Here is a 14,098-nt window from a genome sequence, read left to right on the forward strand (position 1 = left end):
ACCAGTTATTTGTGGGTGATAAGGTGTAGCGAGTCGATGATGCACTCCATATCTGGCCAATACTTTCTCCAATTGTGCATTACAGAAGTGTGTTCCTCAATTGCTATTAAGTGCTTTGGGAATACCGAAACGAGAGAATAGTTTCTTCAGAAACTTGCCCACCATCTTAGTATCATTAGTGGGTAGAGCTTGAGCTTGGGCTTCAACTCATTTTGAAGTCTTCTTCCATTAGAATCTTGTGAGTACAAAATGACGGGCTGATGCCTTTGATGTCCATGATTTTCCAAGCGATGGCTTTCATATGAGATTTGAGAACTTCGAGTAGTCTTTCTTTCTCATCGCTCGAAAGGTTGGAAGAAATGATGACATGTAAATGAGAATTGCCTTCAAGGAAAATGTACTTGAGGTGTTTGGGTAATTCTTTAAGTTCTAAAGTAGGCGGATCTTCAATAGAAGGTTTGGCTTTAGGTTCGAGATCTCTATCTAATTCTTTGAATGTTTCCCCCGAGTTGCTTTCTTCTTCTTCCTCCTCCTTTTAACAAATAACTTGATCCTCTAGATTAATGGCATGTGCTTTCTCCTCAAACAGTTGAGTGTCGCATGCTTCCTTTTTCAATTATTTTTCGCAGATGACAACTCACAATTGATTCACACGTATCCAGGGAATATGCATAATCATCGGTAAACTGCGGATGTTTCATAGATTTGCATATGTCAAAAATTACCTCCTCATCCTCTACCCTGGGAGTGAGTTTGCCGGTGCAAATTATGTGCTAAAAGTAATTATAAAATCATTAACTAAAAATTATGCTAATCTGGACACTAAGTAATAATTCTAAACTCCTAACTTAACTCAAACTACTAATCGGTGAGTGAACCGGTCGACTCTAGTACAACTAAGTAAGTTCGGATATCGAACCTATGGACTCTTTAAATTACGTAAACTAGCTAATTAGACTCAACTACAGACACAACTATGTGTTTATTATATTTTTTCGGGGGGTTTTATTAATAAACAAAATTAAACTAGTTAAAACTAAAGATGACTTGACTTAGAACCTGGACTTAATTCAGATGATTACAAAAAACCACATAGGCTAGAATCCCTAATACATCAGTTATCAAATCGTTGGAAATGCTAAGTTATGGAACCGGGATATTAAATTATTCACTTAAGGGGAAATCGAACAGGACTTTCGACCCTTCTGAAGGAGACACCTATGGAACCCTAGTAAGCTATTAAAACTACCGGCTTAATTAGACTCGCTCACAGTTGCTAATTTACTTTATGACAAGTACCTCTGTAAGAAATCCTACCTTACAGTGCGGAAATCAAAGGTAGTTTAAAGTATTCACTCGACTAGATAAACAAGGCTAGCACACAATAGATGACCTAACGGAATCCTATCATATGAAACAATCACCAAGGAAATTGTGAAACAGTAAAACTCGTCAAACAATCCTAATCACACATATTCATCGAAATAATAACAATAAATCTTTTACTTAATCATAAGCCATGAACAAAAGATAATCCAAAATTAAATCAAACGTCAACAAAAGTTCATTAAAATCCTGCGCGGTTTAATAAGTTTGCCAATAATCCTACTCAAGAACAAACCAAATAAATAAGGTTCAAAAACTAAATTCATAAAGAAAACAATAAAATTAAACCGAATAATAATAATGTTTGGATGAGTAAATGTTGAACCCAAACGCTTTCTGCTCGGACCAACGACTTGCTCTTCTTTGTGGCTGCCCAATTATCTCTGTGGCGACTCCCAATTCTCTTGTCAAAACTAAACAGGGGCTGATCCCCCAATCTTCTTCAACCCTCAATCAAAACAGCCACCCCTTAAATTGATTTGTAGTCGGTTAAAATCAAAACGCACTTGGGCTTTGACTTTAGCAATAGGCCCTCTCAAGATCTTTGGTAATACTGTTCATGTTTATATATCCTTTTAACTTAAGCTGATTGGCCCAGTCAATTTAATTAATATGTTCTACAATGTAGAATATATATATATATATATATATATATATATATATATATATATATATATATATATATATATAGAGAGAGAGAGAGAGAGAGAGAGAGAGAGAGAGAGGATAATGGGAGAACTCCATTTTATGGAGAGAACTAGAGAACTAATAATGAAATATTTTTAATTTAATTAAAACAAATATTTTTAAAATTTTTTTTCTTTCATCCTTCTTATATGTTGTTATTCTTCACCACAAAAAAATATAAAAATAAAAAAAATAAAAAAAATTAACGAGTAATGCATATATGCAATACACCGACTTTTTTTATAGTGCATATGTGCAATAGTGTGCATTGTGATATTTTAAATAGTGTTGAATAGCATATATATAGTTGTTTGTATTGTATATTTGCAATAGTGTTATATTATATGCAAAAATTAAAAAAAAAAATCGATATAGCGCATATGTGCATTAGTGTTTTATTACTTATATGCGATAGTGTGTTTTGCATACAATTATTAGTGTCGTATTTGCATATATTAAATAGTGTGTATTGGATAATGCAATTGTGTTGTATTATATGCAATAAAACACTATTGTATATATGCAATAGGCATTAGTGCACATATGCACTAAAGTACTACACCGACAAGTTTTTTTTTAGGAACAATATCATCTTATTAGAAGGAGGAAAGAAAAAGAAATCACAAAATATTTTTTTAAAAATAGTTAAAAATAATTCTTTTCTAGTTCTTTAGTTCTCTCTTTAAAAAGAGTTCTCTCTAGATCTCACCCCTATATATATACCTATATATATATTAATTATCTCATATGGTAATTTAGATATCATGCATCAATTTAAATTTAGAAGGCAATATGCCATACTAATTCAAACCAATGCATCACGTTAACTCAATTATATAATTTGATACATCTTTGGTTATTGAATTGCATAAATCATTTAGCGAGTTGGTCTCAATTTAAATCAAACACTTAATATTAGCTCGTTGTGTCATTAAATCTTTAAAATTCATATATGAGCCAACTTTGAGTAATATTAAATAATAACTAACTCCAAACTAATTCATAGTGTAGGAAATATTAATATAAAAATCATGTCTAATTTAGCTCATATCGGCAAACATCCGTGAGTGCTCTAGCGGTAGCTAAGAATCGTCTTCCTAGGATAAGGGGTATATAATTTTCTTCATCCATGTCTAAAATAACGAAGTCGACTGGAAAGATGAATTTGTCGCTTTTGACTAACATGTTCTCAACTATGCCTCTCGGATATTTCACTGATCTATCGGCTAGTTGAATGCTCATACGAGTTGGAGTAGGTTATCCAAGTCCTAGCTTGGAGAAACCCGTATAAGGCGTTAAGTTGATGCTAGCTCCTAGGTCAGCTAGGGCATTGCTGACAAATAAGTTTCCTATCAAATAGGGGATAGTGAAACTTCTAGGATCAACCATCTTCTATGGAAAGTTGATCTGGAGAACAGTGGAGCATTCTTCATTGAGTATCACGTGGGATAGTTCATCTAGGTTCCTCTTGTTGGATAGAACTTCCTTTAAGAACTTTGAATATTTTGGAATTTGGGAAATGGCTTCTATGAATGAAATGTTTATATGCAATTGCTTAAAGAGTTCTAGGAATTTGTCATATTGTGCCTCCATCTTTTCCTGCTTTGGTCGGGCTGGAGAAGGAATTGGTGGAACAAATGGTTTCACAGGTTCTTCGACAGGTATAGGAGTAGTTGGGTTAGGTTGATTGTGGGGTGTGTTAAGAACCTCATTCTCACCTTCATGTTGGATATGTGTGCCTTGTGAGTTATTTATAGCATTTCTACCATTTCTTAGGGTTATGGCATTGGCTTGAGCGTTGGGATTGGTAATTGTGTTACTAGGGAGCCCTCCAGTTGGTCTCTCAGAAAGTAGTTGGGCTAACTGACCTACTTGGTTTTAAATGCTTTGCAAAGAAGCCTTCTGGTTCTGTAGCTCCACTTCGTTCTTCATGAATCGGTATTTGGTCAATTTTTTTGATGTGTCAGTACTTGCTATGAGTTGCGTTAGAAGAGTCTTCACTGTAGATCCACCATTCAGTTGTTGGCTGGAACTTGCACCTTGGTTATGGTATGGAGGTTTAGGTTGAGAGGGTTGGTTTTGATTGAAGGGTCATTTATCAAAGCCAGATGGAGCTTGATTGTTGGATTCATCCCTCAAGATGAAGTTAGGATGATTTCTCCAACCAAAGTTGTAAGTGTTGCCATACATGTTATTCTGTCGGCTTACGAAATCACATTCTTCGATGGTCATACTTTGGCAGTATTTGACCTTGTGATCTCCCCCACACCTGCCACACTTTACCTTTGCTTTAACCAGCTAGACTGAAGCTATTAAAATTTCTTCAAGAGGGCCTCTAATTGTGTAGAGATAAAAGTACTATTGTCGCCATGGTGTATGCCTTTGTGCGATGGGGTTGATAGAGGTGGATTATAGGCAAAGGTTTTCTTGGTAGCGTTTTCTTAAATCTCAAATGCCTCATTCGAAGATTTGGTATCGAGATCTCCACCAGTGACCTGATCGATTGCTTGTTTGTTTTGGCTACTTTGAGCATTGAAGAAAGTTTAGACTTGATGAAGTCACTTGTTCAATCCATGGTGCAGACATCATTGAAGAAGGCTCTTGTATCTCTCCCATGTTGCGAGTAGTGACTCGTCGTCATCCGTCTGGAATTCGGTGATGCTGGCGCCATACTTGGTAGTTTTATCAGGTGGAAAGTATTATAGAAGGAATTGATCTACCATATGATTCCAGTTGGTGATGGCAAAGATTCAAGCCATTCTAAGGCATGGCCTCGTAGCGAAAATGGAAAGAATTTAAGTCTTGCTTGATCTTCGGAGCAATTTTGGATTTTAATAGTTCCACAAATTCAAAGAAATCAGGAAATATGAGAGAAAGGATCTTCATCAAGACGTCCATGAAATTGGATAGAGTTTTCAATCATATGAATGATGCTAGATTTGATTTCGATGTTTAGAAGAATTTCGGGTGGTGAAACGCTATTGCCTTAGCTGTCGAGTGTCGGCTTACCATATTGGCTCATGTTTAGCTTGGTTTTACTTCTGCCATCATAGGGTACTCTTAGTTCTCCTAGGTTGTTGCATCTCCTTCTGGTTCGTCCTTAAATCCTTCGATTGCTTTTCAAGCCCGAGTGTGTATTCTTCGGTGAAAGTGGTGATCGCGTTCGAAAAGTGGTGAAACGAGTTCGGGAGTAGATGTTGAGGACATACACTAACTAGGAAAGTAAAAAAGATCTAATGGCCTAACTGAAACTAAGCTAAGGTAAGCAAGTAATCAACTAGAAAGATAAAAAAAACAAAACTAAAAATAAAGAAGATAGAAAAATATTTTTGTTCTTTTTTATAAGCTTTAAATTATTGCACTATAAACAACAATTTAATAAATACTTGGATTGTTTATAAAAATTCACCGTGTGTCCCCGACAATGGCGTCAAAAATTTGATGTGGTGTAGATGGTATAGAAAAAGTGTGTAAGTTTTTCAAAAGGTTGTTCACACAATGCAAGTTCTAGTTTTAAATTTTAAAAAATGATTATCTTAACTAAACCACACACAAATAGTCAAGTGTACCTGTCGTATACGTAGTAAAGTATATGTAAGAACCAAATATCGATCCACGGACACACTTGTTTAATTTTTACTACTAAATCGTTGTATTTATTTTAACTGGATGTAAACACCATAGTGGTTTTGGGTTGATAAATAAGTTTTAAAGGGACATTTAAATGCATTAATTAAAGATAATATTTTTGTGTTTTTATATTTTTATAGAGATGATCAAGAATAAAAGTGTATCATCTTGGTTAAAAATCCTCTTAACTTGGTTTTACAATTATTTGGTAAACATGTGACATGAGCTTGCTATGGTAATTAAATGTGAGAATTACACTGATAGCAATCAACCGATAAGGATATGAAACTCTTAATACTCAAATTAAACGATAGTATATGATAGATCTAAGGTCCGATTGTGATACAGACACACCACACAAACGAAAAATAGGGCAACGAAAATCCAACCAAGGATACAGACACACCACTTCGGTTAGAGACTCGGGTCTAAGAACACCATCCAACTTTCCAAAGTTGAACTAGCATAGACACATACCAATCTAACTCTTGCTCTCAAGAGTTAAATCAATACAATAAACTTTTCATTCATAAACTCACTAACTTCCTAAATGTGTCGAGTACAATACATGAAGAAAAGATGATAATACTACCCACTACTCCCATGATCTCTAGTCATGGTCTTAAAACTAACTAACATAAACAAAATAAAATATTACATGCAAATTAATTAATTGAAACTTAAGCGTGTAGATAAAATATTAGGTGGTGTGGAGCATGGGAGTAAAATCAACTCAATAATGTGGCTTTTATAACCTTGAACCAGATGTATATAAAACACCTTATTCATAAGTCATGTTATTCCATGATAATTAAGTATTTATAAGATAACTTACTTTAAAGATAAGAAAATCCCTTAAATTACTAAGTGAATTGCCTTTGATATTTTAGTAAAAATAACCTTTGTATTATACTTAAAATACCAATTAAGATTAGTTAAGTTGTAAAGGATCAACCTTAAGTTATCAAGTATTAACCCACACAACTCTTGAACAATTTCAGAACTCATGTAATAACCACCCGGGAGTTGTTTAAAACAGGTTATGTTGCACACTCACATGACAAGTAATTAACTGATTTTAGTGGATCAATGCCAACAATCCGTTTTCACAACATTGTCAGTCATTCCCATTTTAAGATGATCAATTACTACTAATAATTCATTCGGTCCATGTCAATATTAGGATTTAGCTTTTTTCTCAACCAAGCCCTTACAAGAATGGCAATTCCCTGGCTTATCATAAAACTCGGTAATTGATGTCTCTTTTGAGGTTAACCACATCCTCACAAGCCTAGCAATTTATCTGCTTACCGTCAAGATTGACTCTTGGGGTGCCTTTAAGAGTATTATAAACCAAGATGATACTATGAAAGTTTAGCCAATAGTAAACAAAATTTTATACATCAAAGTAATTAATACCAACATGATCAAATTAGAACAATCTAACCAATTTTGATGACTAATCTTTGATGCTAATGACTTCTTCGCAAGAGCTTAATCTCCTTAATCTTCAAGGGTTGGATGGATGGGATAGTTCCCTTATTAATGGTGGTGGAAGTGAGTGACTGGAGTGTATTGATTACTTCTTAAAGACCCTTGAATGTGGTGGATGAGCATTCAATTTATCGGCTTGTCAAGGCACCAAAACACGGCCGTGTTTAGCAAAACACGACAGTGGTGATCATTTTTTCATGTTTTAATTAATGCTTGTTGTCTGTGGTGACTCAAGAAGAGTCCAAATTTGTCCTTTTCTTTTGTACTTTCAACATGGGGCGTGTTTTGGTAAAACATGACCATGTTGAGCTTCAAAATCTTCTATTTTGACTTTTCCTCCTGTTCTTGTAAACATGGGTGTGTTGAGGTTAACATGCCCATTTTATGACTTCCTGAATTTTTGTCTTTTTTTTGTATGTTCTTGACATGACAATGCCTTGATTCACCATGGGGTGTGTTGAGTTTATTTTCACCGTTTTTCTTCGTATATCAGCTCATTTTATTCTTTATGGTTATATTTAATGTTGTAAAAGTAGGTCTACAAGGCCGAGTACTCCCCGAGTACTCGCTACAAGGTTTGACGCCAAGGAGAGTTTCTTTAACTCCGCCTAGTTACTAAAAATTGATCGAAGGTGGTCAACATCAGCCAGAATCACAACTAGTTGGTCAATTTGGGCTGATTTTAACTTAAAAAATAAAACATAATATAATATTAAAAAAATAATATCACTTTTTTCAACTAATGATCAACAAATTTTTGAATAATTTAGTATTTAAAAATGTATTTATCTTATTTATATTGATATTCACGTATTTTGTTATAAATATTAGTAAACTTATGATATTGGACATGTATATAATATCCAAAAGGTAATTTTCTTTATATTTACTATTTCCGAGAACTCTTCGAGTACTCCCCGAGTACTCCAAGTACACCCAACTCCTGTTGAGTCAAAGATTTAACCTAACCGATGTAAAAGGAAGATTGGAATCTTCTCAACCTCTTTTAAACATCACAAAGTATGAAACCGAGCATACTTGGACATCCTAGCAGGGTTTTACTTAGCCAGGCACGATATTCTGCCTATTGGGCAGAGTTATCTTCTAGAAATCTTCTTTAGTGAATATCCGAGCAGGGTTCACTATGTCAAGCAGGGTTGTTCTTTATGGCCGAGCACAGTTTGCTTCCTAGCAGACCCTTGGTCTAACCAAGCTTTTAAAGCCAAGTACTTGGAAGATTTAGCAAGGTATTCTTTAATAAACAATGGCCCGAGCACGCTTGATGAACAAAGATCATCTTGACACATTTGGCAAGGTTCAACTCAGGCAAGCTACAGTGTATCCAAGCACACATTGCCTTCCTCATAAGTTATTCACTAGAAAGGAGTTGATAAGACCATTAGAAGAACAAGTTTGCTCGTTGCATCATATCGGACAAACTTGGATATGATCAAGAAGACTGAAGTCTGCTGGGTGAAAGTAAAGTCTACCCAGGAACTGTTCCTGAACATACTTGAAGGTTACCAGTTTTACTCCAGGGAAAAAGGCACCGAGCATACTCGGAAAAGACATGTGATACAAAGTCTGCCTGGAAGACCTGTTTTTCCTTAGTATAGTTTTGTATATGTAATTTGAATACGTGCCAATCATTAGGGTTTCTAGAAGGAATGACAGCTGTAAGGAGGTTGCAAGCCTATAAATAGAAAATTTTAGGGCACGCCTCCTACGAATTTGCCACTTTACACTGTTTGGATAAGAACGAATATTCCAATTGAGTGTGACGGCTGTCCTAGGTTATCATTGAATATACATTCCAACAAGAAACCCTAATCGATTATCATTTGTATGAATCGCTTTATATAAATGGAAATCTTTTGTGTTATTGTTCGTGTCTGTTACCATTATTAACCTCTTAGCAACAAATCTTGTTTGTTTCTGATTCCGTTGTTTACAAACAAGAATATTTCCTTATTTAGCAATCCGTCATTAACCTTCTTGTCGACACAATATGTGTGGGTTATGACATTGTTATTTAATATTGAGTGATTATTCGGGACCGACAAGTGGTATCAGAGCTTGTTGATTACTGATTTGGGTAAAGAAATTGTTGCTGATTGAAGATCTGAAGAAGAACAATGACGTAAGCAAAGCACTGTTCCATTGAAGAGTGACGTCAGTTGCTCTGTTCTTCTTTTCCGTCCAGATCTACAAACATTTGGTGTTCTCTTTTCCTTATTTTAGTTAAAGTTTACATCTTTATTATCATTTCTTGTTCCAATCGGACCAGATTCATCAGATCTGAGGATTTGATAGTCAGATCTGATTATTTTCAATTGAAAACTTGACTTTTACTTTGTTTCTGTTTTTCAAACAACCAAAATGTCTGGTATTGAAGAACAAGAAGTGTCCACTAACAAAATACCTAGACTTTATGGGCAGGAAAACTTCACCAAATGGAAAGTTCTATTTGAAGCGGATGTGTGCTACAATGATGTAGACATGTGGGATTCAATCTGAAATGGACCACAAGCCACTGATGGTGCAGCTGCTACTGGTGTCGTAAGAGATAGGTTGAGGAAAGTGGATGACAGGGCCTTAGAAATGATTAAGCTAGGACTGTCTTGGGAAATACTTACCAAGGTTGCACATCATCCCACCGCAAAGGCAATGTATGATGCAATTCTTGAAATGTTAGAGGGAAACACTGAGCTCAAGAACATAAAGAAACAAAGGCTCAAGCAACAGCTTAAGAGGTTTAAATACAAAGATGGAGAAAGGTTGAAGTCCATCCTTGAAAGATTCTTGGCAATTGTGAATGACCTCCGAACAACTGACTATGTCATGACTGATTTGACCTGAATACCAAGCTGCCCAACTCAATGCCTAAGTAATGGTACACTGCCTGCAAATTCATCCTCCAAAAGCCCAACTTCAATGATTTGAAAGTGGATGATGCAGTGTGCTTCCTTCAGGCTGCAGAAATTGAAATGATCGAAAATGAAATGATCAAAGAAGAAAAGTCCTGTTTCAATGTTTCTAATGCATTGATTGCACCCATGGGAAACCTGTCTACCAAGATCCAACATCAAATTCCCATCATAGAGGAACCAATAGAACATGGTGTTGATACACCTAGATCATTTGTTGGAGGTAGCTCAAGCCATCATGGAAATCAGACAAGGTTCAATGTCCAACTTTTGAAGAAAATGACACTGCCTCAATGGCAGGTGGACATGTGTCATACTCTGGTGGAAACATTGGTCAAGCAAATGACACTCAAGCACTCTTCTCAATGTTCACTGAGTCATATAATGCATTTGTGGCTAAGAACTTAATCCATACAAGTGTCATCCAAGATGACTTGGAACAAATAGATGCTGATGACCTTGAGGATATGGATTTAAAGTGGCAAGCTGCAATGCTAGCACTGAGAAGCAAGAGGCTATTCAATAGGACTGGTAGATCATTGGTCTCTGAGCCAAATGAAAGGATTGGATTTGACAAGTCAAAGGCTATTTGTTACAACTGCCAACAGCCTGGACATTTTGCTAGGGAGTGTAACCAGCCCAGAAACTTTCAAGCTAATCAGTTTCAAAATCAACAGCCAAGAAACCAAATGCAATATCAATAGAACTATCAGCAGAATCAGAACAGAAACAACAACTTCAACAATAACAACAATCCCAACTTCAACAACTATCAACAACCTCAAATCTATAATCAACAAGTTGTCCCTTAAAATCAAAACTACCAAAGAAATCAATTCCCTCAAGTTGCTCAAAACAACCTAAACAGACCCAATCAAACTCAACCAAGAAATCAAGGGAATGTTTCTATTGCTGCACAACAAGATGGTGATTTTTACTGGAGTAATCATGAAGATGACATCAAAGCTGCTAATGTTGCATTCATGGCAAAGATTGAGAATGAGGCTAGAACATCATCATCTCAGGTACACTCATCATCTATCACTGACTTAAATGAAACAATTACTGCTTTGAATATGAAAATAGGCAACCTAGAGGGTGAGTGTTTCAGAAAACAAAGCATCATCAATGGGTATCCAGCCAGTGATGCTGTTAGTGAAGAAAAGATCAGAAGTTTAGAAGATGATTGTGTGAGTAGCTAAAGAGCTCAACAGAGGTACATTACTGAAATTGATGGGTTGAAAAAGATGTTAATTGAAGAGAAGGTGAAGAACACAAAGCTAGGAGTTGATAATGAATTCTTAAAGAATTTGGTCTCCACAGGAAACATATGTGGTATTTTAAACCAAATTAGTGAGAAAGACAAGTATAAGGCTGTTCCACCTCCATTCAAAAACAACTTTTTACCCAAAGTTGATAAAGAAAATAGGGATGGATACCTCCAACAGTTCAGAGAAGTGTTTCAAGATAAAGAGGACTTTGTTGATCTATATAAGAAGGTTGAAGTGAATGAAGAGGGAGAATATGTTGTGAAGGAAGATATGAAAGAGGACAAGTCAATTGGAATCCAAGTCTCTGAAGATGACTTTGACTATGAAGATCTAAATGCTGATGACTTAAGTGACTTGAGTGATCAAATCACTGATGAAGAAATCAAAGCTGCTGAAAGAGGTAGAAGGTATAAGAAACCAGACTCAATTGAGAAACTACCACACCTACCACCAGTAACACCAAAGATGAAGAAAATGAATGAAAGACTTAGAAAAGAACATGTGTCCTTTAACATATGTGAAAGGTCTAAGGTAAGCTATAATGCAGTAAGACCTCCAAGCAAGGCTATGCTACTAAGAATTAAAGACAACACTAAGAAGAAAGTAACTAAAACAGTTGAATGTGACAACTTCATTCCAGTTTGCCCAATATTTTCAAGTCATGAAGTATTTGACATTGGGGAAGTGGAAACCATGGAAGAATATGAAAGAGACAGTCAAGGCACAAAGGAAGCCTTGATGAAGAGTTCGTGAATATAAAGAAAATTATCTTTGTCAAGGGAAAGGTTGAAAGAAATGATATCAAGATTGATTAATTTGTTCCTTTCTCAATTGACTTTGATGGTTTGAAGACTCAGAAGACAATTGGGGTTGATCCACCAAGACCAAGTGAAAGGTTTAAGAATGGAGCTGACCATGAAAAATTCAAAGGAAAAGTATGGTGCAAGAGATGTGATGAGTATGGTAATCACACTGACACATGTAATGATAGACTCAACTTTAAACCTTTCCGTGTTCCAAATGAGACAAAGTTTGGACAAAACTTTGTTCTCTATAAACTGAAGTATGAAGAGTACTTGGGAAAGGGGAAAGTGAATGAAAATGAGAAGAATGAGACTTCACAGCAAGCTTTAAATAAGACTAGCAAAGAAAGGAAAGCTGATGTGAGATTTGGGAAACAAATTAATAAGAAAAGTAGAAAAAGTCAATCTCCTAAGAAGACTGGGTATGTAAAGAAAAAGAATTTCCAACCATTGAGAATCATTCCTAACAATGACACAAAATCAGTTAAGTTTGATGATTCTCAAGGATCTCCAAACAGTGAAAAGAAAAGAAACAGAAGTGTTCTTCCTAGAAAGAAACCTACTGAATTAACTGGAGATGAGAAATTCTTGTTGAAACATGGTTATGAACCTCAAGGTTTTCTATGGAAACCTAAAGTTGAAAACAAAGAGGAGATAAGTTTGGATGTGAGAGACGTTTCAAGCAAAAAGGACTATGTTGTTCAAGAATGTAACAATGAAGTTTCTAAGTGTGAAAGCACAACTTCATTTGTGAAAACTCCAAGAGAGTGTGGATATGAAACTGATTATTAATATCACATTAAAATTACTCATGAAGACCTTGAACCCATAACACTCACTCCCAATGCTGCCATTGAAAATGAAATTGATGATTTGCAAGATGAAGTAGCTTGCACTTCATTACCAAACTAATCACTTTCTTTGTGTTGTGCAGGAACATTCCACTACACTGAATGAAGTATGTATTTGGAGAGTGGATGTTCTAGGCACATGACTTGTGACAAAAGGTCACTTGTCAAATATGAAGAAAAGTTTGAGGGACCAGTGACATTTGGAAGTGATCAGAATGGAGGAAAAATTGTTGGAAAATGAATTTTGACAAATGGCAAAGTTACTTTTGACAACGCTTTCTATGTTGAAGGGCTTCAATACAATCTTTTAAGCATATCTCAGATGTGTGATAAAGGTTACAAATTTGGCTTTGATGATTCACACTGTTTCATATTAAGGACTGAGTATGTTATTCCACCTGACATGATCATGATGATGGCCCCAAGAAATGTAAATTGTATGAACTGAACATGAAGGATGTTGTTTCTAGGGGTGGCACTTGCTTTGTTTCTAAAGCCACTGAAAATGAGTCATACTTGTGGCGTAGGAAACTCTGTCATGTCAATCTGAAGAACATGAACAAATTAGTCAAGGGTGAGCATGTCATTGGCTTACCTACAAGAGAGTTTAAATTAGATGACAACTGTGTCTCATTCCAGAAAGGAAAGCAGCATACGTCTTCTCACAAGACTAAACTCATCAACTCAATTGATCAAGTGCTTGAAATGCTTCACATGGATCTCTTTGGTCCTGTGAGTGTACCAAGCATTGGGAAGAAAAGATATTGTCTTGTGATCATTGATGATTACTCAAGATATACTTGGGTTTATTTCCTAAGTACAAAGGATGAGGCTACTGAATTCATTATGAACTGTGTTAATAGAGTTGAAAATCAATTGAATAAAAGGGTTAAGGTGATGAGAAGTGACAATGGTACTGAGTTCAGAATGGTGTTATTGAAGAATTTTGCTACAACAAAGGAATACTTCAACAATTCTTAGCTCCTAGAACTCCCGAAAAAAATGGTGTTGCTGAGAGAAGAAATGGAACACTCATTGAAGCAGCAAGA

The sequence above is a fragment of the Bidens hawaiensis genome, unplaced genomic scaffold (assembly GCF_021521415.1).
Source record: "Bidens hawaiensis isolate Kalapana, Puna unplaced genomic scaffold, B.hawaiensis_p1.1 tig00046033_1, whole genome shotgun sequence".
NCBI classification, from domain to species: domain Eukaryota; kingdom Viridiplantae; phylum Streptophyta; class Magnoliopsida; order Asterales; family Asteraceae; genus Bidens; species Bidens hawaiensis.